General features: G+C 54.0%; 1 protein-coding gene across 8 annotated transcripts in view; it reads right to left on the bottom strand.

Annotated features, from left to right (window-relative positions):
* The window catches only part of MGAT3 (beta-1,4-mannosyl-glycoprotein 4-beta-N-acetylglucosaminyltransferase), a 31,228-nt gene extending 6,616 nt beyond the window's left edge, over nt 1–24,612 (bottom strand). For 5 of the 8 annotated variants that reach the window (XR_010748099.1, XM_066358451.1, XM_066358455.1 and 2 more), the window contains exon 1: nt 14,171–14,265. The gene's annotated coding sequence lies outside the window, so the exon portion shown is untranslated. Of the gene's footprint in view, nt 1–1,510; nt 1,604–5,535; nt 5,624–14,170; nt 14,266–24,438 lie in introns of those variants that run through there. The other 3 variants (XM_066358453.1, XM_066358452.1, XM_066358454.1) reach the window with 3 other exon arrangements.
* Between the last annotated feature and the right edge of the window lie 2,734 nt (nt 24,613–27,346).

Genomic DNA, 27,346 nt, shown 5'->3' with positions numbered 1-27,346 from the left:
CTATCCAGTCCAAGATGTGCCATCTCCTGGACCTTCCTGGAGCCTGCCCACAGGTGGCTAGCACAGCTGACTGCAGGCAGGTAGGACAATGAGGGAAGGAGGCCTAACTTCTGCTGAATGTCAGCTGTCCCAGGACAGAGTGGAGCTGATCTCCATTGGCTTTTGGGAAGGTGGGAGAGAGGGCCTGCTCCTTGGCAGCATTTTGAAGTGGGTCTTCTGGACTCCACAATGGATTCCAGCCCTGCTCTGGCAAAGTGAGTCCAGGTGAACTAGGCAAGCAGGGTGGTGGAGGGGCAATGGGGGGATCCCAAGAAAGGCAGAAGAGCTGTTGCCATGGCAGGGACCAGGTGTAAAGCAACTGTAAAATTAGGTCAGAAATGCAGAAGCCTGCAGTGACCCACCTAAGGATTTCAGGACCTGGCAAGGGAGCCCTGATCCTTCTGGTATATTGTTTATCCCTTCTTGGGACCTGCCTCTGGAGGGCACATCCCAATCTCTGTCCTGGTTGGACTGAACTGGCCTGTGAACTGTGGAGGCCAGGGCAAGGCAGGGTAGAGCCAGGACTAAATCCCCTGGCAGCAGTGAACAAAGGCCTTAGCAGGTAAGAAACTCAGGGAGGCAAGTAAATGCCTTGCTTCTCACAAAGGGGACCCTGGGACCCCACTGAGATCACAATCACCCGACTCCCCAGGCTAGCTATCAGGATCGCTTACACCTGGCCAGCTATGCCCTTTGGAGGACAGACTCACCAATGCCCCTTCGTAAGGCCCCACCCCAGCTTGCTGCCAAGAATTGGAACTGAGCATGAGCATGTTTCTCTAATCACCTGGGCTGCTAGGAACCTCAAAAGTCAACAGCGGTCAGGCCAGAGCAAGTCAGTGTCTCATAATCTACATTTTCTGGGGTACCTTCACTCACAGCTACCTGTATTTTTTAATTCTTATTCTTGGCCTGATTCCTTTTTGTCATACATGTATATGTATATTACCGAGAGGGACAGGAAGGGAGAGAGATGAGAAGTATTAACTCATAGTTGTGTTACATTAGTTCCCTGATTGCTTCTCATACGTGCCTTGACCGGGAGTGCTCCAACTGAGCCAGCGACACCTTGCTCAAGACAGCAACCTTGGGCTTCAAGCCAGTGACCTTTGGGCTCAAGCCAGCAACCATGGGATCATTTCAGTGATCCCGCGCTTTAGCCAGCAACCCCACACTCAAGCTGGTGAACCTATACTCAAGCCAGATGAGCCTGCACTAAAGCCAGTAACCTTGGGGTTTCAAACCTGGGACCTCAGTGTCCCAAGCTGACACTACCCACTGTGCCACCACCAGTCAGGCTCTTCATATATGATACTTTTGATAAGTACTTAAAATACTTATTTTGTGTGACAGAGAGAGAAAGAGGGACAGATAGGGACAGGCAGGCAGGAAGGGAGAGAGATCAGAAGCATCAATTCTTTGTTGCAGCACCTTAGTTGTTCATTGATTAATTTCTCATATGTGCCTTTACCAGGGGGCTGCAGCAGATGGAGTGACCCCTTGCTCTAGCCAGCAACCTTGGGCTCAAGGTGAGCCTTGCTCAAACCAGATGAGCTCGTGCTCAAGCTGGCGACCTCGGGGTCTCAAACCTGCATCCTCCGTGTCCCAGTCCAATGCTCTATCCACTGTGCCACCACCTGGGCAGGAAAAATATATTTAAAAATTTTTTTTTATTGATTTTAGACAGAGAGAAGGGAGAGAGACAGAAACGTCTGTTCCTGTATGTGCCCTAACCAAGGATCAAACCAGCAACCTCTACATATTGAGACGATACTCTAGAGCTATCTGGCCAGGGCTCAAATACATTTTTTGACTCAGAGGCATATAAGTAGGAAACAGAATAAATACATAAGCATTGGGAACTGGGGTCTCATTTAAGTCTCAACCACCCTGGCAGGTCACTGTAGCGGCTGTTTTTACAGATAGGGCAATGAGACTCAGAAAGCAGATACTTCCCCCAATGACAGTAAGTAGGTGGGCAAGTCAAGACTTGAACATAAGTTCTGTTCCTAAGCCAGTGCCTGTATCCCTCCTTACAGCTGACCTCTCCCCAGTGCAGATAACGTGGCTGTTGGCTGAAGCCATGGAACAGAACTGGGCCCCAGCCAGTAGCATGTCTGCGTCCATTATAAAGCATCATAGAGACAGCATCAGGTGTGTAACCATAAAGGTGATGGTCACTGACACAACCTAGCTATTGTCCTGAGCACATTGTACACACAACCTCATTGAATCCTCCCAACATGAAGCAGGCACCATTGTCATCCCCACTTCACAGATGAGGAGACTGAGGCCAGAGAGATGATGTAACTTGCTCAGTGTCACACAATTTGTAAGGGTCAGACTCGATTCTGTGGGGTCAATAGTAGGATTTAATCCAGTGGTAAAGCTGTCCTGAGCCCCTTCCATGTGCCAAGTTCAACCCAAGTGGGCGACAGGGTTCTATGAAATGTCTATCTAGTGACCAGTGAAGACAACCCTATTGGATGAAACAGCCACTGTCACATTTGACTCACACAACACCCTACAGGATGTTCACCCAACCTGTATTATCCATTAGGTCAGCAGCAACTTCCTAAGAGCATGCTTTGTGCCAGGCACTGTGCTAGACCCCGGGAGCACAGGAGTCCATGCAGCAAAGACACCCCCCCCCATGGAGCATGCTTGGGGTGAGCAGGGGAAGGGGCAGCAGTAAACAAACAAGTCAAGTAATAGTATACATCAGAAAGGGTCATGCTCTAGAGAAGAATAAAGGAGAGGAAAGGAGAGGAGGGGGGTGGGTTCAGTGACAAAGAGGGTGGTCAAGGCAAGTCTCACCAAGATGAGCGTGCAGAGGAAGAAGGTTCCAGGCAGAAGAAAAAGCTGCTGCTCAGGAGGAACTACAAGAACAGACCAGAGGGAGGTGGATGGGCCCAAATCATGCAGGGCCTAGGGTCATGGCTGGAAATGTGGCTGTCATACGCCTCTGAGAAGAGAAACATGATCTGCCTTGGGTTTGAACAGGCTCACTTGGGTTGCTCTGCTGAGAAGAGGCGGTCTCCTCAAGGGCAGAGTTCTCCCAGCCTTTTTCCTGACTGCCCACGGGGAACATTGAACCTTGTTTCCTGACTTCATATGAACCTGAGCCTCAGGGCCACTTGTCCTGAGTCTAAATTCCCCCGTCTATAAGATGGAATATGAGCATTCTTACCCTGCCCACTTAAACTGAGACTCTGAGTTGGAGAGACCAACCCACAGCCCATCCCTTTCCCAGTGCCCACCATGTTTGTCTCTCTTCCACTGACAGTCTCTCAGCAGCAGGACTGCGAGGTCACAGGGAGGGAGCTGTACACAGCAGGTGCTCAGTGAGAGCACCCTCTGTTGCCCTGAGCCTCCTCAGAGGGCTCCCCATCACTTGCACACACACGTTCTGGAACCAGACTGCCTAGTTCCAATCCTGGCTCTGCCATTTCCTGTGTAGCCTTGGGTAAGCTGATAATTTTCTGTGCCTCCCTTTTCTTATTTATATAAGTATTCAGCAATCACGTCAAGTGCCTAGAACATACCAAGGTCTCAAGAAGCTTGAGCTCTTATCACTATCGCTATTCCCCCGGCTGGCAGAGAGTAGAGAGAGCCTGGGGTCAGGGAGGAGCAGCCAAGGCAAAGGCTCAGAGCTGAGTCCTAGCAGGGCCTGGGCCCCAGTAGCAAGTGGGTCCTGGGCAGAGCCTGATCCTGATTGGGGGTGGGGTGGGAAATGATAACCTGCTTCCTGGGGCTCCAGGGAAAGAAGGAAAGAACTGTCAGGCTTTCTAGGAACCTCCCCAGCAGGACCCCCCCCCCATATTCCATTAGTTGTACCCAGCCCCAGGGGCTGGGTCTCCCATTGAGTGTGTGAAGGTGGTGAGCAATGGGCCAGGTACTTCCTGGTAGCCAGATAATCATGGACGAAAGAGGCTGAGGCTGACCCTGACCTGGGATGGCAGCAGGACACCCACCCTGGGCCTCCTCCTCCTGTGTTGACTCAGCCTCACAACCAGCCATGATTACGCCCCACCTGGCAGGTCCCGGCTGAGAATATTTTCTTCCTTTCCTCACTCTTCCCACTTCTCCCCTTGGGCTCTGCTTGGAAGACTAATGGAATGAGGGAGGAAGCAGATGAGCCCAAACCCCACAACACAGCCAAGACCTCAGGGTTGGGGCTCAAGGTGAGTCCAGTGGGGGCTCCTGGCCAGACAGAAGACAGGTGCTCACTAGAGGCTGCTGGCTGTGACTGTGGAGTTGGCCGGGGTGCAGACAACCATGACAGCTGTCACGGGGGTGGCAGGCAGCTCCCATGGAGCTATCCGTGGTCCTGAGATCACCTGCGCTGACCAGGGTCCTAGCTCAACCCTGGGGGTGCCATCAGGTGGCCTCACCCTGGTCTCTGCCAGCCTCCTCCATGGTTCAGTGGCTCATGTTCTTTTTTTTTTTTTTTACAGAGGCAGAGATAGACAGGGACAGACAGACAGGAACGGAGAGAGATGAGAAGCATCAATCATCAGTTTCTCATTGCAACTTCTTAGTTGTTCATTGATTGCTTTCTCACATGTGCCTTGACCGCAGGCCTTCAGCAGACCGAGTAACCCCCTGCTGGAGCCAGCGACCTTGGGTCCAAGCTGGTGAGCTCTTTGCTCAAGCCAGATGAGCCCGTGCTCAAGCCGGCGACCTCGGGGTCTCGAACCTGGATCCTTCCGTATCCCAGTCCGACGCTCTATCCACTGCGCCACCACCTGGTCAGGCTAGTGGCTCATGTTCTAATGGCCACTTCACATGTTGGCCAACTTCTGACCCCCTTCCTGGTGTCCTCAGCTCTGGGACAGACATTGGGGAACTCAATTCCTCCAACTGGGAGAGGGAGACAGCTGTGGTCTGTGTCCAGCAGCAAACAGGTCCAGCCCCTAGAAGGTGCTCAGGGCACTCTGTCAATGGGGGAAATCTTGGAGGTCAGCCCGCCACCCTCAGGCTCTACTCCTGGGCAAGAATTTGCTCACTTAACACCCCCAACCTGGAAGCACCTTCACTGCCTCTCAAAGAGTTCTTCTTGAAAGGGCATCTGGACTTTGAGCTGAAGTCCACCTCCCTGTGCTTACCTTCCACACCATCTCAATCCTGCTCCATGTGACCTGAGGGCTCTGCCCACCTCTGTGAGGAAGGCAGGGGGTGCATCTTTGCAGGCAACCCTGCCGTGATCAGCAGCTCCCAAGACACAGAGTAGGCCAGTGGTTACGATGTCAGATCTGAACACTGCTGCTGGCCTTGGCAAGTTACTCCACCTCTCCATGCCTCAGTTCCTCTTCTAAATAAAATGGAGGTATAACATTCCCTGTCTAATAGGATTATTGTAAGAATCAAATTAGTTCATCCATGCTAAGAGCTAGTAACCGGGCCTAAGCATACAGTAGGTGATCAGTAAATATTGGCTCCCAGTGTCACTTGAAGTCAGAAGGATTTGGTTTAAATCCTAGTATTATAACTTACTAGCTGTGTATCCTTAAGCAAGTTACATAGACTCTCTGGGCCTCAGTCTTCAGAAGAAGAAGGAAGATGTCATCTCTCCTTTGTAGTCCTGTGGGAGAGCTAGATGAGCCGAGATGTCAAACCCTACACGGAGCTTGGCACTTGGTAGATGCTCTCAAACTGCCTATTTCTTTCCTTCCATTTGGGTTTCCTGCCAGATGACCCAGCTGAACATGCAGGTCTGGTTCCCGGCCAGCTTTGTTGAAGGATTCAGCAGCTGCAGGGCTATGTACCACCAACAGGCACCTACCACCTTCCAGGGCATTTCTCAGTGATTTACTGGGCTTTCCAAGGCCAGCCAGAACCTGAGGAATCTGGAGCTCCATGGAGGGTTCAGCTCCTCTCCCGGGGTCTGAAGGGAGCTCAAGAAAGCATATTGTCCAAACCTTTGCCCCAGGCCAGTGTCCCTGCCAAATGCCCATCTGACTTATGCTTGTCCAATTTTCAGAACTGCCCATTCCAAGCCTATAGGCTACTGGAAGTTCTTTTGTTGGCCTGAATCAGCCTACCTGGAACTTCTGCTATTGCTACCATACCCTTTCTTGAAGTTAAGCTGAGCAAGTCAGCATACCAGGGATCAGAAGACAGTGACCATGACTTCTATACTCCCTCTGCCACCAGGACCAAATAAGGGTCCTTCCAACATGAGGGTCCATGATTCCACATCACGAGATGGACAGAGGAGGTGGCTAAAAACACCACAGAGCCCAGAGTTCTAGCAAGATCTATGAAACTGATGCTGTGTTTATTTCTTCCCTCCTCATTGTTTTATTCATTCCTTTGGTTCATATCCAGGAGGCAGGGCTCCAAAGATCAAGCCTAGAGGCAGGGGTCACTCTACAGCCAGTGCATTGTCCAGGCTACTGGTGGACATTTACTGAGAACTTTCTGTATACCAGGTGCTGTGGTGGGAGAGAAACTAGGGGCCAATGGCCAATCCTGGAGGAACTTACATTTGTCTCCACTTTGTAGATGAGGAAATGGGGGCTTAGGGAGGTTAAGGTACTTGGTTAGCCACATAGGACTAATGTAAATGAAACAGATGGAAACTGAGACACTCCTCCCCCAGGCATCCTGCACTTGCTGACTTGCTGCAGGCCCAGCAGGACTGCAGATTTTGGGGTCCTGCCTCAGCTAAACACAAACAGCCTGGCTGAGGGAGGACCTGGTGTACCAGGGATTCTGTCTCCTTGGTGCACCCCAAAGCAAGGACTCCTTCTGTTCCAGGTGACCCAAGTCCTAGCAAATCTTGTTCACCATGAAGCAGCAGCTATCACAGCTAGATAAGGAAACCAAGGCCCAGAGGGGAGAGGCACAGCTACACTGGAAACAAATTCTGGGACTAGCCAGGCACCATGGGAGGAAGACAGGGTACCTATGCCACCAGAATACCCAACTTGCCTGGGCACAGGGTCTAGGCCCCACTTTCTCTGCTGGCTCAGCTTCAGGGTGGGGGTACAGAATGCTCAGTCGAATGCCCATGCCCAGAAGCCCTTTCCATGGTGAACCCTACCTCTCCCCCGCCTCCACAACCAGCTCCCTATCCACCTTTCCTTCTCCATCTTCCAAGTCCCTCCATGCAATCCCAGCTCCTGCCAGCTACCACGGAGGGCAGACATGTATCTGGGAACGTTGATTTCCAAGGCTGGAACCTGTTCTTGCTCCCTGGGGTCACCTCCCCTTTCCCTACCAGTCATTGGCCCACCCAGGACATCAGCTTCTGGCCCCCAAAAGCCCGTGGGCAATGGGGATGGAGAACATTCCCACCATGCCAGAATGTTCTATGGACAGCACTGTAGGCTGAACAGATGAGTCATACTCAGGTACCAGCCAATGGGGTAGCCGAGCTTACAGCCTGCAGTGGCTCCACCGTACAGCATTGAGGCTCACAGCTGTTGTGATCTTGGCCTCTCTCGATCTGTCCCCATCTTGCCTTATTCATGCTAACACAACTGTCACCACTTATTACATGCTTAAATATGTGCCAGCTGTTGGGGGGGGGGGTCATATACTTGACCCTCACAACCATCCTTGGAGGCAGAAAGTATTATTATCCACATTTTACAGATGAGGAAACTGAGGTTCAGAGGGTAATACCATTTGTAGAGCATTCTTCTGATATCCTCTACAAAGCCAGTTCTCCAGGGCTTGAGACCCACACAGCTTCCACTTAGAGGGGCCGGGGCCAGGTGCCGGTGAGGCTGGCCTTGAAGCCACTGAAGACTCTGAGTGGGGCAATAGCATCAGCCTGTGCCTGTGGGTGGCAAGTTTGTTATCTTCCAAAAGTGTCCAATAACACGCTCTTATTTTAATTGATTTGAGAGAAAAACATTGATTTGTTGTTCCATGTATTTATGCATTCATTGATTGATTCTTGTGTGTCCCAACTGGGGATCAAATCCACAACTCTGGTACATCAGGACAATGCTCCAACCAACTGAGCTATTCAGCCAGGGCAATAAACATGTCTTTTTGATGGTGGAAACTCAAGGCCTGTGCTGGCCAATCCACCAGCCACTCACCGCATGTAGCTACTAAGCACTTGAAATTGGGGCAACTGAAGAACTTACAATTTAAATAAAATGTCAGTTTTAATAGCCACATGCAGCACATGGCTACTGAATTGGACAGAGTAGGTTTAGGCTGGACTGGGGAGAAGAGAGGCAGGGGCCGGGTCCACTGCACCAGTCTCAGCATGTGGGAAGAGACAGTGGGAGAGGCCGAGAGGAGGACACTCCAGAGCACGGCTGTGGTGCGGGCTGTGGTGCGGGCTGGGGGACAGGGGACGACACAGGAAGAGTAGAGGACAGTGCTGAGCTGTTGCTGAGGTGCTCATTAGATACTGGACGATGGAGAGAGGGAGCAGAAGGACACAGTCCTAGGGGGCCACTTGCCATCCCAGACCAGCAAGAGGATGAGTGGAGTGGGGAACTGATAGGGCTCTGTGGTGGGTGGGGAGAACAGATCTGGGCTTGGAGCTGTGGTGCAGCAGGGAGCCCGGTGGGTGGGTGAGGTCCTCACAGAGCTCAGTCCAGTGGAGGGATAGAAGACAAATGAGAAAACTAGCCAGGTGTCAGGGAGGGCTTCCAAGGAGGGGACTTTTCAATCAAGACCCAAGGTCCAGCAGGAGCCACTGCAGAGAGTGGGGAAAGCACCCAGGTAGCAGGCCAAGGACACAGAGGCCTGTGTGTCAAGAACCCCCAGTGCCATGCAGCAAAGGGGGGGGGGTGTCCTGAGTCTGGTGAGGGGCATACAGGGTGGCAAGGATACTCCATGCACCTCAGGGGCTGCCAGGGCACAAGCCTGGCCACTCATCTCAATAGCCACCCTGCTGGGTCTGCCTTCCTGATGCAGGTAAACCCTCTAGTTGGGCAAGGCTGGGGACCAATGGGCCTGGAACATTCTTCCCAGGAGATGGTGCCTCTATCAGCATTACCTTCTTCTTAGCAGCTGGCACTTATTGAGTGCTCCCAGGTGCCAGGTGCTGTGTGCACTTGCCTTCCTCCGTTTATCCTCGCAGTGACTGGGCAGTGAGGAGACAGACACGGGAGTTGAGGGACCTGCCTGAGACCCAGCAGGCAGCAGGACTCACACCCAGACGCCACTGCTGGGGGGCCTCACTCAGCATCTCAGCGCAAGGTCTAGGCTGCCCCCTTCAGTCTTGCCGGAGGCAAGGGTCCCTCTCACCTCTGCTCCAGCCCCAGTAGGAACCAGCAGGCCTCCATTTTGCAGGTGCCCTGGAGAGCTCCACCAAGCAAACCCCTCTGCACAACGCTCCCCTCTCCACCCAGGCTGCACTCTGTGAGGCTGTGGCACAGTGTTTACAACCACATCTCTCAATGCCCAGGATCTATGAAAGGCTGAGGGAGCCCAGAGCCCCTTTCCAAACCCCCCTGAACTCCAGCAGAAACAGATCACCCTGGACAGGATCCTGTGCAGGCTCTCCAGTAGCTTGAAGAGGGTGGGGTGCTCTAAAAAGTAAAAAAAACCTCTGATGTAAGGTTGGAATGCAGGAGGCTCTGGGGCCTGAAGCCCCTCAGGGATCTAGTCCCTGCTCTGCACTGCAGACCCCCGTGCTGGGCTGCCCCCTACCCATCTGTACTGCCCCTCTTGTCCATACCCTCCTGCTCCTCAACTTCCACCCATCTCCTGCTCCATGATATTTCCCCAGCCCTCCTGGCTAGGAACTTGAAGATGAGCAAGGGAGGGTCCCACACTGACTGGACCCACCACCCTGGGAGTTTCTGTTGGCCTCCTGTTTGCCTGACCCTAGCCTCTAGCCAGCAGGGCCGGGCTGCATGGCCTGGGGACACCCCAACCTCACACCCACGGCGGGGTGGGGGGCACTCTGAGCTCTATCCTTGAGCCGCGTCTGGAGAATGCTCTGAAGCCTTTAGCTCCCTTCCCTAATTTTACCCTCCCATCAGCCCCCATCACTATGACAGAGTCTAAGTGACCAGCCTGGCCCACCCCTGGCTCGCCGTGCAAGTGGCGGCAGCGTTCTGGACCCAACCCTACGGCTTCCTGTTCCCCACCATTCCACCTTGCCTCAGTCCAGCTTGGCTCCTCCCTGGGCCCCTCCAGCCCACTTACCATCCCCTCACCTGACTTGGAACGGGCCCAGGATCGCAGCCCACAGTAAAAAAAACCTCTGATGTAAGGTTGGAATGCAGGAGGCTCTGGGGCCTGAAGCCCCTCAGGGATCTAGTCCCGGTGCCTGACTTTTATGGCTCAATGGCAGTTGTTTCCTCCCTGGAGGCTGTCCCCTGCACCCCAGGGCCAGTGGGCAGCAATTAGGTGACTACATGAGAAACTGACCTTGGCCTGGCCTGGTGCCAGTGCTGCCCTTTCCTGGGCCAGTTTCCCAGCTCTGTCTCTTCCCAGCTGAGTCGCCTAACCTCTCTGGGCTTCAGTCTCCTTGTTTGTATAAAAGGGTTACCAAGCAACAGTGCGAGGCTCCCCACCCTGCTGCAGCCGCTCCTCGATGCTGGGTGCTCGGGTAGGGGGAACATCGAGGTTTCTGTCTACAGGTGAGAGCCGTCAGTGCCCAGTGCTCAGTGAACCACGTGCCTATCTCCCCTCGGAGCCTCGCACGCTCCTTCTCTGGGCAGCCCACCCTGAACTGTGCCCTCACTCTCAGTGGGTTACTGGACATTTTCAGTAGAACACAGATGGGAAACAGAGGAACAAGGTACACATGAAAGAACTTGCCCAGTGTCTTCAACAAAGCGGGGCAGGGAGACCTGGGTCTGAATCCTGATTCTGCCCTCAGAGAACAGGAGCTGTCCTCCTGCACGTGGGCCCAGTACTCAGCAGCCTTGTGGGTGGGCGCAGTCAGGATGTGTGGCTGATCAAGGATGAGAAATTGGAGTGCCCATAGGAGACTCCCAAACAGCTCTTGCACTACCTGGGTTGAGCCGAGGCTCACCATTAGCAAGGCATTCATTCTGTGCTTGGAATTACCCTCTTCAGGGTTCTCTCAGGAGGGTGAAGGCATAAATCTGGCTCAGAAGAGGGTTGGGTGGTGGATCTGCAAGCATTCGTGTTGCTGGCGGGTGGGGGAGGGGGGCGTGCTTGAGCACCTTTAAACATGTTGTCCCAAGGTCTCCTCCCGCCTTCAGAGACCAACTTAGCCCTTGTCTCCCCTGGGTGGCCGCTCTCAACCCAGCCGGCTCAGGAGACCCCCATTAGCCTGGCGAGAAGCTTCCAGTTGGCCTACCTGTCTGCCCTGAAGGCTGTGAGTGCCTGAGTTCTGCTCCCCAAGCCGGCCACGCATTGGACCACAGAGAGGTGAACATCCAGTGAATGGATGAAGGATATACCACTGCCCTCTGTGCCTCTGTGTCTCCAGCCGTCAGATCGGATAACGCCCACCTAGCAGGGTTGCTGAAGGCCCAAGTGAGGACAGCTGAGAGGACACCAGGCATGGGGAAACTCCCCAAGGGCACAGGGGTCTGGTCATTTCTGGAGGGAGAGCCTGGCTGGGACCGATGGCAGGGGGATGGGGGAAGGTGAGTGCCAGGAGGGAGAAGGAAGGAAGAGGAGAGAGACCAGGGTCCAGCCAGGGTGTGGTCAGAACAGCTGAGAAAGCAGCTCAAGCCTATAATAATTGAGCAAATGATTAATCATTAACAGAGCTTCTGATTAGAGAAAGGAGAAACTAGCTTTTTCCAATTCATAAATAGAAACGTGCAACCAGTCCTTGGACAAATGTTGACCAAGCCCCATGCAGACTTATCACTCCCGTCCTTATGGAACACAGAGGTTCCTGCACCTTGCAGCCACTCGGCCTCCAGCCCAAATAACCCACCTTGCCCTGTCCAGAGAAGGGAAGGCAGCGAGCAGACAAGTCCAGGGGGCTGCAGGCTGAGACCAGCTCTGTTTGCGGGTGCAGAGCCCCACAAACATGCTGACCACCTCCAGCCTGTTTCCACATCCCTGGGGTGGAGATCAGGACGCCCAAGCCTCCCAGGCTGACTGAGGAAAGCAAGGCCGGTGAGGCCAGAGCCAGTGCCTTCTCAGAGCAGAAACTTGTTTCTGGGCTGCTGTGTGGGATGCCCTTTCAGCGCCAATCTCTCAGGGGGCAGAGGGGAGGGCACTGAGATGAGACAGCAGCTCTTTGGAATCTGAACTCAAAGGGAGCTGGATTCAAATCCTTCCCGGCCCCTCCTCAACCCCCTGTGTGATCTGGTCACTTAATATCCCCAGGCTCAGAGTTCCCGTCCTCAATGTGGGACCGTCTCAGCCCCTCACCCATGAGGAATAACTGGGGTAACATCCAGAGTCTTGACATAGACCAGCCTCTGAGCTCTTGAGCTGAGTGAGACTGATGCACCCCCGCCCCCACCGCCTCACCCTGTGCCTGGTTGAGGAGGGCGCTTGCTGCAAGGCCTGTCGGCACCTCCCTCCAAGGAGCTCCCAGGCCCTAACCCCTATCCTCCTCACTGGCCTCCTTCCTGCCTCTCCATTTTTAAAAATTCTGCCTTAAAATTCTTAATTTTTGAATGAGAATCCCTGCCTTTTCATTTGACACAGGGCCTCACAAATTCTGTCACCGCAAAGTTCCCATCAGGCCATGCTCAACACACCCCTGTAACCCCCCCGTACCCTCTCCCCACACACTCAGAATGAAATCTAAAGTTCTGTGTCCACAGGCCCTGCCAACCTGGTCCCTGCCTCCTTGCTGACCTCACCTCCCTTGTCAGCTCAGCTCCAGCCACAATCCATACCTTTCTGTCCCTCCTACACCCCAGGTCCACCTGTCTCAGGGTCCTCACACTGGCTGTTTCCTCCACCTAGAATGCTCTTCCCTCAGATCTCCACATGCTGACCACCTCCTCAGAGAGGCCTTCCTGACCGGCCAGCTAAAGCGGCCTTCCCCTCCCCAGGTCATCTGCTCCGCAGCACTCCCCGCTACGGAAGCTGTCTGTCTCCTTGTTTATGTGTTAGTGGTCTGTCTCCCCCACCCACACCCTGCTCACTTGGAATGTCAACAATAGGAGAGCAGGGTCACTGTGGGCCTTGGTTACCGGTCACTGCTGCTCCCACCCCTTAAGACAAAGCCTAGTCTGGATGCAGAGCTCCACAAACAGCTGCTAAATGACAACGGAACTCTTTTTGAGAGCCAATGACAGATTCTGAGTAACAAGTACCGTCTGGTCTGGGGGTGTGGGGGCCCTGCAAGCCTGGCCAGTGTATGCCCACACGTAGCAGGGGCTCTCCCTTGCTCCAGCAGCCCCAAGAAAGCGCCGTGCCCTCAGCCCAGCTGAGATCAGCACTGTCCTGCCCAAGCAGCCCCGGCAGTGCCAGCCCTCCCTCTGGGCTTGCCTGTCCTTCCAGAGACAATATACAAAGGGCCACTTCAGTGCAGAGCCTCAGCTCCATCTCCAATGCAGAAGGCCTCAGGGTGGGGGATGGGAAGGGAGAGCCAGCCCCACCCCTCCTCTGTCCTCATGGGGTCTTCCCTTGCACAGGGCTACAGAATCAAGCTTAAGGCTAGGAGGCTTTGTTCCATGCCTTGCACTGTGGGGCATGGGGGTAAGGGATGCCCCATGCAGAGTGGGGACAAAGGTTGGTCCCCACATATCTAGGCAGTAGGAGTGGGGTGGTGATCCCACGGGCACCTGCCATGTGTACAGGGTGGCAGGTGTGGGTACACCTGTACTGAGAGGCCTGAGCATTAGCGGGGGTAAGGGAGAGAGGAGAAGACCCAGTGAGACCTGGGCCAGGCCACAGGGAAGGCTGGGGCCTGCGTTCTGGTCAGTTTCCACCCTGCCTGGGACCCTCTCCGCTGCAAAACAAGGTGCAGAGAAATTACTCCAATAGTTTCCCAACAAGCTGTGCTGACAACCCGTGACCGGAGCCTGACTCCCAGGGATGCTTGGACAACTTTGGAATTCCCAGTGTTGGAATTCCTCCTTTTGGGCCTCGTCAGTGATGTGACCATCCCCCCAGCCACCCATGCCAGGAGCCTCCCTCTTGCTGACCCCACACGCCTATCATCAAGCCCTGTCTATTCTATGTCCTATGCTTCCCAAATCCCACCCCTCTTCCAGTGCCACTGTCCCGTGCTAGTTGCACTATGATCAACACTCACGTGGACAACAGCAGCAGCTTCCATATAGAGCTCCCAGCCTGGTCTCCATGAGCCACGTAAAAGCCACACCTGACGCTGCCCCTCCCACCTTGGAGCCACTGCCCTCCGGATAAAGTCCACATCCTCTAGGAGGCTTGAAGTTGGTGTGTAATCTTACACCCCTGTCCCCAGGCCTGTCTCAGGAGGGCTCAGCTGAACTACACCTCCTCCAAGGCTCCCTGACCCTATCTTTGGAAAGACCCTGGCCTGCCTTGCAGCATACCTCACCCCACATGGAGGCTGTGCTGCCTACTCTCCTGCATCTACTCAGCCCCAGCCTGAAACAAACCTCAGTTTGTTGAATGAATTAATGATCCTCCCCCAAATCTACATTTACTGTACCTTTCAGTAAATGCTGCTGGGCTCTCAGGCCTTATCTGGGGCTTGGAAAAGTGCCCTCAGGTCCTAGTTATGCCTACAGTGTGATCCGGGCTCACATCCCCAAAAGAGCTGGTTCATCTCCATGAATTCCCAGGGTCCTTTCCAGTGGGGGTGGGGGTGGTAGAGAGGGGAGACAGGAAATGACTCCAGCCTTCAGAGTGCTCTGAGCAAAATGATGGCGGATGGCCAGGGGGAGGAATGGGAAGGAAGAGGATGGAAAATGAAGCAACAGATCCAAGTGGGTTAGGATCCTCCCCACAGGAGCTCATGGCTGCGAGCCTGGCACACAGTAGGTACTCAACAAGTCACTGCTAGTGCAAGAATGAGCCTGAACTCCGGCTCTGCCACCCCAGCTCTGGGATCCCAGGAAAGAACTTGACCTTCTCCCAGACTATCTGCTGACACAAAAAAGGGGAGGCTGGTAAGACCCACCCGCAGGATCCTCAGAGGGACCTGAGGAGGTGACAAGGCTACACTTGGCCCAGAGTCCGCAGCTCCTGAATCTGGGAAACCTGAGTACCACAACTGACCTCCTGCTGGGAGCTGTCTGGATGGTGCAGGTGCACAGCTGGTTGACTCGGCTGCTCTGGGCACCTGGCGAGCCTCCACTAGGAGCTGGAACAATGACCCCTTTCTCTTTCCCTACCTACCCAGTTACTCTCCCTCCACCCTTGCCTGCTAGGACACCAGCCCCTTTGGGTCAGGACCCGACTGTCTCCACAGGGGACACTCAGTAGCCTCACCAAGTGGCAGGAAACACAACACAGGGCTGCAGGCACTGGGCCCCTGCTCCTTAACATCATGAAAGTGACCACCCTGGCCGGATAGCTCCGTTACTTAGAGCAGCATCCTAAAATACAGAGGTTGCCAGCGCGATCTCCAGTCCGGGCACATGCAGTGGCAGACTGATGTTCCTCTTCCTCTCATGCTCTGCCCTCCCTTTCCTCTCTCTCTAAAAAAACAAACAAACAATCAATAAAAAAAAATTTTTTTTCTATATCATGAGAACTACCAATCTGTTCTGATTGTGTTAATTACTTAGTCCTTCCCATGTGCTGCACCCAGTGTTTCAAAACAGGCTCCCTGTGCTCAAATATCCCACTGACTGTGGGGAAGGTGAGCAAAAACAAAACAGCAGCAGCAAGCCCTGGGCCAAGTGTAGCCTTGTCACCTCCTCAGGTCCCTCTGAGGATCCTGCGGGTGGGTCTTACCAGCCTCCCCTTTTTTGTGTCAGCAAATAGTCTGGGAGAAGGTCAGGTTCTTTCCTGGGATCCCAGAGCTGGGGTGGCAGAGCCGGAGTTCAGGCTCATTCCTGCACTAGCAGTGACTTGTTGAGTACCTACTGTGTGCCAGGCTCACAGCCATGAGCTCCTGTGGGGAGGATCCAGCTCGCCAGTGGAGGCTCAGTTGGTTGGAGCATTGTCTCAATGCGCCAAGGTTGTGGATTTAATCCCCAATCAAGACACATACAAGAATCAACCAATGAATGCATATATAAGTGGAATAACAGGTTGATGTTTTTTTTTCCTCTCTCTCTCCCTTCTTTTCTATCTAAAATCAACAAATAAATTTTATATATATAAAGTTTATCATACAGTCTAGAAAATTTGGAAATCATAGTGAAAGAACTAGGACAATCTCACACACCATTCTGCCACCTCTTGGGCTAACATTCTGGTCACAGGCTTTTTTCCAGTGCCTCCTTTGGCTGGAATGAATCATCGACATGGATTTCTTGCCAGCTTTTGGACAACATGCATTTTCTCTAAGGAGCATTGTCCTCCACTCTGCAGGACCAAACTGCCGACCTGAAGCCTGGGGACTTTGCTCTTTCGGCTCCTTCCCATCTCCACAGACCTGACCTGGATGTGTTAAGGCTCCAACTTGGGACAGGAGTAGGGGTGTAGTGCGGTCCCACGGCCCCAAGATCTCCTCCTACATATCACAAAGGGGACCCACAGCCACTCTCCATGACACTCTGGGGCAGTCCCAAGTGCCCCAGACGTCAACATTCCCTTTGTGCAATGGGTGGCTTCAGCTGGCCACAGGGCCTCAGGCGACCAGCCTGGCCCCTTCTCTGGGCTGAGGTGACAGGACAGTCTCCTGGGCTGGGCTGCACCATAGAGTTGCTTCTAAGAGCCGCACCAGGAGGTCCCTTGGTCTTTTCCAGAACTCTATCCCTTTGTCATCCAGACAGAAGGAATGGCAGGGTAAGCTCAACTGATGGCCTGAGTGACCTCCACCCAAGTCCTCCTGACCGGGTCCTCTCTTCACTCCACTGGTATGTCCTACCAAGCCTTCAACAGACCTGCCCTGCCCGCAAGGTTCCCACCATCCCATGGTGCCAGACAGAATCCCCTTTAGGGTGGGCATCAGCATGGCTACCTGGAGGTGTCTTAAAACGCTTTGAGAAGTACAAACGTTCATGTACGTCCTCATGCCTCCTGACCATCCAAAGTATGATCAATGTATTTTTAAAATGTGTAAGGCAACATTTAAAGAAAAAGGCAAATGCATGTTCTTCTTGTTTCCATAAATTGGTTATCGAACAAACAAGATTTTAAGTTAATAAAACTGGAACTGGAAGGCCCTGGACGGTTGGCTCAGTGGTAGAGCGTCGGCCTGGCATGCAGGAGTCCCGGGTTCGATTCCTGGCCAGGGCACACAGGAGAATCCCAGCCATCTGCTTCTCTACCCCTCTCCCTCTCCTTCCTCTCTGTCTCTCTCTTCCCCTCCCACAGCCAAGGCTCTATTGGAGCAAAGTTGGCCCGGGCACTGAGGATGGCTTTCTGGCCTCTGCCTCAGGCGCTAGAATGGCTCTGGTTGCAACAGAGCGACGCCTTGGATGGGCAGAGCATCGCCCCCTGGTGGGCATGCCGGGTGGATCCCGGTCGTACGCATACGGGAGCCTATCTGACTGCCTCCCCGTTTCCAACTTCAGAAAAATAAAAAAAAAATTAAAAAAAAACTGGAACTAATTTCATTAAAAAAAAACAAAAAAAAAAACAAGGCCCTGGCCGGTTGGCTCAGTGGTAGAGCATCGGCCTGGCATGCGGGGGACCAGAGTTCGATTCCCAGCCAGGGCACATAGGAGAAGCGCCCATTTGCTTCTCCACCCCCCCCTCCTTCCTCTCTGTCTCTCTCTTCCCCTCCCGCAGCCAAGGCTCCATTGGAGCAAAGATGGCCTGGGTGCTGGGGATGGCTCCTTGGCCTCTGCCCCGGGCACTAGAGTGACTCTGGTCGCGGCAGAGCGACGCCCTGGAGGGGCAGAGCATCGCCCCCTGGTGGGCAGAGCATCACCCCCTGGTGGCATGCCGGGTGGATCCCGGTCGGGCGCATGCGGGAGTCTGTCTGACTGTCTCTCTCCGTTTCCAGCTTCAGAAAAAAAACAAAAAACAAACCTCACTCTCAGGGGTCAGCAAGCATGAAAAAAACTCACTACTCAAAGGGTTAAAGGATGAACCAGGAGAGGAGGAAAGGGTATTTTCTGGACAAAGGAACAGCATCTGCAAAGGTCCAAGAGGAAAGTCAGCACCTGAAATTCTAGTCCAAGTGGGGGTGCTGGTGCATCACCTCTCCCCACATACCAGTGCCTAGAGGGAGTGACCAGGGTTTCTGTCACATTTCCCCCCAGTGGTGGATACAAGCCCATGGCCCATGCTCAGAAGGTCCCAAACACTTCTGACAGCAGTGACATGCCAGGCCTCAGACCAGCCTGAGGGGGCCAGGTCCCTGGACAATCCCTAGGAGGGGGTCTTTAGGGCCAATCCCTTGTTGTGTAGTGACTCTAATGGTGGTCATTCTGAGTAGCCAAAACCCATTTGCCAGGCACCCCTGAGCCTCCCGGCAGTAGCAGAGTTTCACACTCTCTGGTCTTCACCTTGGGCGAGTGGGCTGTGACCTTGGTCCAGTTACCTGCACTCTGCAGGCCTTGGCTTAGAGACCAAAGACTGTCCTGGGCTGTTCTGAGGACCAGATGGGGTCAAATCATGTACCAGCCTGAGCTCAGGCCTGGCTCTGTCCCCACTGGCTATGTGGGTTCCCCAACATTGGCTGCTTCAGGTACGTCTCTCCCCAGCCTGGGCAAAGGATCTCCTCTGACCTCCGCCCCCTACCGATCGATGTAGGGTGCCCTCCAGGGCAGGTCTTCTGACCCGGGACACAGGCACAGGTAAAAGAGAAGAGCCGCACCTCTGCGTCATGTGAGAACTGTGTGAGAAGAAGGGTATGAAAGTACTTTCTGAACTGCAGGCGCCACACAGGCTCATTCATGCTTTCGCCAGCCAGGCAGGCTCTGACTGGAAGAGTTACCTCCTGGCTGTATGACCCTGGCAAGTCACCTCCCCTGTCTGGGCTGCCCAGGGCTATGGAAACACTGAAATGAAATCGCTGAAGAAAGCACCAGCATCTCCTCAGGAATCTTCCACCTAAACCAGCCAAACAGCCTTGTTTCCAGAAGTGGCCCTCATCCGCCACTCTCACAATCACCATTCAACAAATATTTAAGAAATACTGCCCTAGCCTGACCAGGTGGTGGCGCAGTGGATAGAGCATCGGACTGGGATGCGGAGGACTCAGGTTCAAGACCCCCGAGGTCGCCAGCTTGAGCGCTCACCAGCTTGGACCCAAGGTTGCTGGCTCAAGCAAGGGGTCACTAGGTCTGCTGTAGCCCCACAGTCAAGGCACATATGAGAAAGCAATCAATAAACAACTAAAGTGCCACAACAAAAAACTGATGATTGATGCTTCTCATCTCTCTGTTCCTGTCTGTCTGTCCCTATCTATCCCTCGCTGACTCTCACTCTGTCTCTGTAAAAAAAATAATAATAATAATAATAAATAAATAAATACTGCCCTAGCCAGAGCATCGTCCCGAAGTGCAGAGGTTGCCAGTTCGATCCCTGGTCAGGGGACATTCAGGAGCAGATTAATGTTCCTGTCTCTCTCCCTCTCTCCCTTTCTCTCTCTAAAATCAATAAAATAAACATTTAAAAATTTTTAAAATATATTTATCAAATACTTTCTCCATGTCAGGCATGGTGCCAGCCCCCCACACGTGCCTGTGTGCCCAGCCCGGGAGTCCAACCCTTCCCCTGTCGTCAGCAGCTCTCCCTGTTCCCCTTTCCCAGCCATGATTCACCCAGGCAGCAAAAGGTGGACAGCCATTAGGGGTTTATCCAGAGCATTAAGTAAGCTCTGGTGGTGGTGGTGCTGGTGGTGGTGGTTGTCCACAGCCCACAGGGACCTATTTCCCAATGGAGACAGCAGCAGCAGGTGCTCCTGGAAAAAAGTAATAGGGACCTAGATAGACAGCCCTGTCTGGGGTCCTACTTGTGACAATTCCAGCCCTACCATCTCCCAGCCTTGAGCCCTGGGCCCCAGGACCCCTCCCACTGCTGAACAGGGATAAACAATAGTATCTCTCAGAAAGTTAAGAGATTTCCAGGTATAACGCAGACAAAGGGCTTGGCCCAGTGCCTAGCACATAGAAAGTGCTCAATAAATAGCAGCAAATTATTACAACTGGGAGGTTGACGTGGGGGAAACAGCCTGGAAAGTCATTCATCACGGGTCTGTCGACCAGAATCTGGAAGCCCACTTCTGTTCACCCCCACACCCACCCACACAGCTCAGACACTGGTCTGTGCTGCTTCTGCTCCTTCTGGGACTTTGGGCAGCCAGTTGGGCAGCTGGAGGACAGCAGGCCTTGAGGCTGATGTCAACACAGCTCTAACATCTAGTCCTGGCCCTCAACCTGCCCCTCCCATACCCTCAGGGATGCCCGCTTCAGTGGGAACCAAAGTCTTGAGCCAAATAAGTTCTAAATTTCTAAAACAACAAAGTAATTAGGTGTGTAAATGATTCCTATTGTTCCAATTTTATTTTTAGAGAAGAGATGAAAATAACTGAGGAATTTCCATTCCAACAGGGAAGTTTCCATTTCAGGGACCCTGTTAACCTTCTGGATTATGGGTAAGGCCTTGGGCCCCCTTGTGGGCCCTATTATAGACCACTCCATGATGCTCCATGACCCTTCCACCAAGCCTGTTTCCAGCCAGTGGGAGGCTCTCAGCCCCCCGTGAAACCTCACATTTCCCTTCTGGGAGATGGGACAAGCAGGGTCCTTGTGACCATCCTGCCATAGCCTGAGGCTGCCCTCTGGAGGGTCAGTCTCCTCCACTAGGGCTGGAGAAAGGGAAGGAATAGACAGAAGAGCAGAGCTGCTCCCTTGGGCTGAGACTCATTCATTCATTCGTTCATCTGAGCTCCTATAGGTCTGAGGAGCTCGGTCTAGTGGGAACATGTGACAACAAGCAAGCTCTGGGGCCCACAGCAAGAAGGCCAGGACTCACACAGGCTTCCTTACATGAGTGATGCTCTCAAGTTAATATATAAAGGATAGGTCAGCACTCACAAGACACTGTGCCTCCACTTTCCCATCTGCAAAGGGGTTATCACGGTACTTTTGTCACAGTTTGCTGTAGAGATGCAATAAATGTTAGCTATTAATATTACTTATGGATAGGCACATGAGAGGGGCTATAAGGCCGAAGACAACAGCAGAAGGGGGAGAAAGGGTGTGATTTGGGGTGAATAGCTGGCATTATGGAGGAGGCTTTTAATGGGTGACAGTTTCAGTGAACAGAGGAAGAGATGGGTGGAAGAAACATTCAGAAAAGGGAACAGCAAAAGCAAAGGAATAGAATTTGAGGCTTGGGACCTCTTTGGACCACATCCCAGAGCTCTGTTAAGCTAAAGCTTGGGGTCAACAGGCCATTCTGTGCAGAAGACCAAGACCAGGCCAAGGTCAAAGGGAGTCCCTAGAAGAAAGATCTAAAGCAAAAGCAAGGCAGGGTCAGAGGCAGAAAGCTCCAGGGAAGGAAATACCAGCCCTCTGTTCCCTCTGCTCTCAGTACTACTGTGGATACTTATTCAGGGTGGTCTCTAGCCCCACCCTCAGCCTGTCCAACATCTAGCCCTACAAGCCCTTCTACAGTACAGTATGGCGTGGCAGCTCCCCAAGTCCCTTCCTTTTTGTTCAACCATCGTTTATTAAGCACCTACTGAATGCCTAGGTGCTGAGCTGGTGTGAACCTGATGGTGGGAACCTGCTCCCATTATGAGATCGTTAAGCTGTCCTCAGCTTGAAATGGGCCCTGCTGGGAAGATTTAAAGTATGGAAATGGGCCAACACTGCTCATCAGACAGCCAGCTGCCAGCATACCACTGCCCCCTGCCCAAGTAATGTACATAGAAAGAAAGGTCCCTGCCGATAGGGACTCACAGACAGAAGGAGAAGACAACACGAATGTGGCCTACACATGCATTGGGGCTCGCTGTGTAGTCTCTGAGGAGGCAGGGGTGGGAACAGGGAGATTCATTCTGGAAGGAGGGCAGTGAACACCCACCAGAAACTGAACGAAGCTGTTCAAATAGCAATAGTGTATACCATCCCCATTTTAGAAACAATGAAACTGAGGCACAGAGAAGCAGGGTCACTAGTCCACAGTCACATAGTAAGAAGTAGTTGGGCTAGGATTTAAACCTGGGCCACTGGATCTGAAATCCTTGCTTTTTAGCTTCTGCATTTGACTGCCCTATGACACAATTATTATGACTCTCCCTCTGCCCCTAAGCAAACAGCACAGAGCTGGGTGGACCGTGGGTACCCAGCAATATCTGCTGCCCAACTGGATTCTAATCTTCTGAAGGCAAGGCCTACACTCTCGCCACCTGGCTACCTGGCACAGCGCCCCTCACAGGAGGACATCATGTTTGTTGACCTGAATGTCTGAAGGAACTTCTGGAAAGGAGCCCTGGTCCCCATGTGGTGGATTAGAGCTGGCTGGGAGGGGATGCACCATGCAGTATGGGGAACAAAGAGGCTTTGGCCTTGGAGAGCACAGCAGGGTCCCTTGAATGCCACAGCTGGTGGCCAGAAGGTGGTAGGAACCCAAAGGGGCAAGAGGAGGCTGTCTGCGAGGACTGCCCTGTCCCTAGCTCGCTGCTGCTCTCCTCTTCTCCTTGAAGAAGGATGTGGACACTCAGTTCTCCCAGCCTTCAGCTCCCTCCCAGTCACATCCAGCCCTCACATGATCCTCACCAACACCCAGTGAGTGAATGAGTGGCCAGGCAGCTGGCATCGATGTCCCTTTCTACAGGTAAAAATACCAACGCAGCAGCCAGTCATTTCCTATTTCTCAGGTGCCAGGTACCCTATGTGCATCATCTGCATCATCGCATGCAGTCCTCTCCACAACTGTGTGCAAGATTCTCCCCATTTGACAGATATGGCAACTGAGACTAAGAAAGATGATTGCTTGAGGTGGTCCAACTACCACAGAAAAGAGATCACCAGTGTGCGTCAAGCAGCCCTGACTACATCAAGGGCACTGGGCAGACCCTCAGAAGGGGGGCAGCTGAATCAGCTAGTGTCACCCCCAGCCCTGTCAGAACAGAGTGCCAGCTCCCTCTCCTCCACCTGGTTCTCCCTCTCCTCCACCTGGTTCTCCTTTCCTTCAGCCTTGGCTTCCCTCTCTTCACCTGTCTTCCCATTTTGGCCATTTGAGTGCTTGACACCCCCCAACCCCCATCCATCTCTCAGCACACACCAGGCTTCTGCTCAGGCCGTTCCCTCAACCAGAATGCCTCTCCCACGTTCTCCATAGAGTGAACAAACTCTTCCAGCATACTGTGATCATCTCTACAAGCAAGTTCTCTCTCCCCCTTGGGCTGGCAGCCCCTCTTCCAAACTTTCCAAGGACGCTGTGCTTTTCTCCCTAGCACTAGGAAGCATTAATGACTCCACAGAGTTGCCAGCTCCTGGGGGGCAGGAGAAGGAATTGTCTTGCTCTTCCCTCCAGTCTCACACTTGGCCCCATGCCCAGATCTTTAGTAACTGTCCCGGGAGGTGATACACTAGTGCCTATAACTCCCCCATCAAGGCAGACGCTGACTGGTGTACCAGGACTATAGGGTTGTGGAGAGTGCCAGTTCTAGGGGACCACGGAGGCATCTCACTGGGGTTGTGTTCCTGCCCACACCCCTCTGGGGCATCTTCCAGAGCTCGGAAAGTCACCTGACCTCAGGCCACCAAGACTGGCTGAGACCCATCTCTGCTTCTCCTGGCATTCCAGCTCAGGCACCCCCTCACCCATACACTCAGGCTCGCTCCTCTCTCCACCCCAGGTTCCAGAACTCACTGTTTGCAGATATTTATAGCGCCCTCCCCCAGCCAGGTTCCCTCCCTCGCTGTGGGCAATGCAGTGGAAAAAGCGGGAGCCTCTCTACAACGGTTGGGGTTCTCTCCCCACATCCCCTGCTCGGTCCCCAAAGGCAATCACAGTCCCGCCCCCGACCAGCACCCCGACGGCGCCTGGGCCTCTACCGCCGCAGCCGCAGCCCAGGGTCGGGGGTGAGGGGGAGGCGGGAGCTAAGGCCTCCCATTCCTCGCCCCGCCCCGCGCTGGAGGTTTGTTGGGGGGCGCAGGGCACAAAGCACTGCTCAAGCTGGGTGCTTCAGTGACGACCCAAGCCGGAGCCGGGGAAGGAGGGGTCGCAGAGATGAGGCTCTGCCCTCCGGGGCCAGGAAAAGCTCTACTGTGCAGCCGATTGGGGGAGGGGGCGCCAGAACCCCTGCATCCCTCCCCCATCTCGGCCCCCCACGCAGCCCCCTGGCCTAATGCTCCCGCCCCCGGCCCCAGAGGTCAAGCTCCGGGAGGGGGCAATGGGAGCCGTGACTGGGGACGCCGCGAGCGCGAAGGAGGCGGCGCAGAGATGGAGGGAGGGCCAGGAGTGCGGGATGAAGGGGCTGCAGCGAGGGCCCCCAGGACGCCAGGGTCAACTCACCCATCGCCTGCTGGGTCTCAGCAACGGCGGCAGCAGCGGCGGCGGCGGCTCCGCGGCCCCCGGGGCCCCCGGCGGGGAAATGCTGGCGTCCGCCGCAGCCTCTCGCCCCATCCCGGGCTCCGGCGGCGGCGGCTGCGGCAGGCGCCCGGCATCGCAGGCGGCGCGGCCCCGAACCGGCCCTGATCCCCGCCCCTTTCCCCCACCTCCACCCCGTCCCGCGGGCCCGGCACGGCCGCCTGGCTGCACCCCGGGGCCGCAGCGGGGACCCGGCAAGCGGACGGCGCGGGGGAGGGCCCCGCGGGAGGCGCGCGGGAGCGCTGAGGCGAGGCCCGAGCACGGCGCGCAGAGGTGCCCGCTCTCGCCGGGCTCTGGCGGCTCCAGCCCCCGCCCCGCCCCCACTGCGCCCCCTCCCCTCCGCCGCCTGCCGGGCTCTGTTCGCTGCGCGGGGCTGGGGCGTCTCGGACTGAAGTCTTGGGCCGCAGCCGCTCCGCGCCGCCCGCGTGTGCGATCAAATGTATGTGTGAGTGTGTGCGCGCCCCTGCCTGTGACCGTGCGTGCGCCAGCCCACGGCCCGGTGCGTCCTGTGCGGTGGTGTGTGTGCAATGGAAGGCGGGGCGGGTCAGAGAGTGTGCGCATCTGCCGTGTGCATGGGTCTGCGTGTCCGGGTCTGTGTTTTGCAGTGTACCTTGTTCTGTGTAACCTACAGTGTGTTCCCAAGACTGTTCCTGTGTTCATGGCTGTGCACATCTGCTTGTGCCTGGACCATGATTGTGTGAACACATCTGTTACTGTGTGCAGAGGAGCTTCTAGATTTTGTATTGTGTGCGTGCCTGGCCCTGGGCAGCTGTGATAACATGTACACGCATTTGTGACGTTGCGCAGAGGCCTGGTCTTATACTGTGTTGCGTGCATTGTGCTGGGCCTGTTATCCTGTCTACACAGGTCTGTGTGTCCTTGGGGGTGGCCGCAGTACACCCGCCTGTGGTCCACTGGCCTTCGCCTGCCTGGCGTTCCAATCCCTTCCATGCATGCATATGCCCAAAGTCTGTGTGCAGGCCTCGCTGGGCTCCCAGGTACAGACCTTCCCACCCCTGCTTCCCTCCTTGGTGAGTAGGAAGCCCACCTGTCCTGCTCACCTCTTGAGCTGACTTGTCTCGGGCCACTCCGCCTGCAGCTGTTCTCCTAGCGCCCATTTCACACTCTGGCCCATCATGCTCTTGCTGGGCACTCCAAGGCAGCCTCCTCGCACTTCCTGCCTTTCCCGCGGCTTTTTCCGCTTTGGAGGCTCCATCCATCGGGCACTTCCGCCTACGTGTGCAAGGCATCCTGGGTACACACCAAGCCCCACTGTGGGCCATAAGCGAAGGTGCAGCAGGCAGCGTCCGGAGACGCCTCAAGGCAAGGTCTCAGCAAATATCTGCAAGGGCATTCTGGGTCTTTGCTGGGCCTTTGATAGGTGCCCACTATCTACCCTCATCCATCCTTGCCAAGCACCCAGAGTGACCCTTCTCCACCATTCATCTGAAAAGGTCTTTCTCCCTGAACCTTTGATGGCTCCCACTTCCTTAATTAAGCTCTGTGCCTGGGCAAGGCAGAAGGAGGCCATGATGACCTGGCACTATCCCTTTCTCCGGCCTCACCACCCACTGCTCTCCTGTCTCTCTGGAGGCTCCCTCTAAGCCAAGGGTGGGCAAACTATTGTCTGTAAGGGTCAGATTGTAACTATTTTAGGCTTTGCTGCCCATGGGGTCTCTGTCTCAATTACTCAACTCTTTTTGTAGCAAAAAATCAAGACAATATATAAAAGAATGATCATGGATGTGTTCCAATAAAACTTTATTTATGGACACTAAAATGTGAATTTCATATAATTTTCACATCACAAAACATTATTTTTTGCTTTTCTCCAACATTTGAAAATGTAAAAAGCATTCCTAGCTGGTACTGCTCTAAGTACACCCCTGTACTCTTTGTAACATCCCACAACTCACCTGCTTCAGGTACTCAGACACTCCCCAAATCCTATCCATTCTGCCCACAAAATGTCAGCCTCTTCTTTTCTCTCCCACCTACTCCTCCAGCCGACTCCTCGTCCTTCTCTTTCTACCACCCACATAACCCTAACTACTGCTCATACATGTTTTCCTCCAATTCTCCATGACTCTGCCTGGGGACTTTGGCCATCTGGAAAGGGCCAGCTCAGAGAAGCTTTCCTTGCCCCTGACTTCCCCTGGAGAATGTACTGTCCCTCCACGGCCTCCTGCAGCAGCTTGGGTATCCCTCAGACTGTGAGAAAAACACTGTTTCAGGTCTGTCTCCCCCAGTGGATTTGTTCTGGGCATCTCAGAAATCTCGAGGCTGGCCCCTAAAGTGGTTCTGAACAAACCTCCCCAAAATGTGCCACTTTGAGCATGTGGACAATTTTGAGTGGAAGGCAATCAAGACCCAGCAGACTCAAGGAAAACCTTTACTTCTCCCTTAATTACCTAAAACAATATAGATGGGGACCTGGCCCAGAAAGAGAAATGACTTTTTACTTGAATGATCTCTCTGTAAAGCAGGACAAATATCTAAATACCAAACATCTGCTCTTCTTATCCTGTGACTTAGCCTTCTCCCTTTGGAAGCTCAAGCTCCTATTCCATTCCTTAGCTCAGAAAGGCTTATAAGCCTCAATTGCCCAACTCCTCCTTGGGTCTCATATCTTTGTGGGGGCCCCAGTACAGGGGGTCCTCAGGGTATGACAGTCTCGACATAGGACGTTTCAAGTTTACCAGCTCAATCCCATAAACACTTTAAAAAATTGAGACGTGAGTGTTTCAGCTTACGCCGTTAGTGTCATACTTACCGACTACATGGGGGAACTAGTTTAGTTGCACGTGGTGGAAGAGTATGCAGTACAGTGTGT

The sequence above is a fragment of the Saccopteryx leptura genome, chromosome 1 (assembly GCF_036850995.1).
Source record: "Saccopteryx leptura isolate mSacLep1 chromosome 1, mSacLep1_pri_phased_curated, whole genome shotgun sequence".
Taxonomy (NCBI): Eukaryota; Metazoa; Chordata; class Mammalia; order Chiroptera; family Emballonuridae; genus Saccopteryx; species Saccopteryx leptura.
Note: the sequence above shows the minus strand (reverse complement) of the source record. Positions and strands in the feature narration are given on the sequence as shown.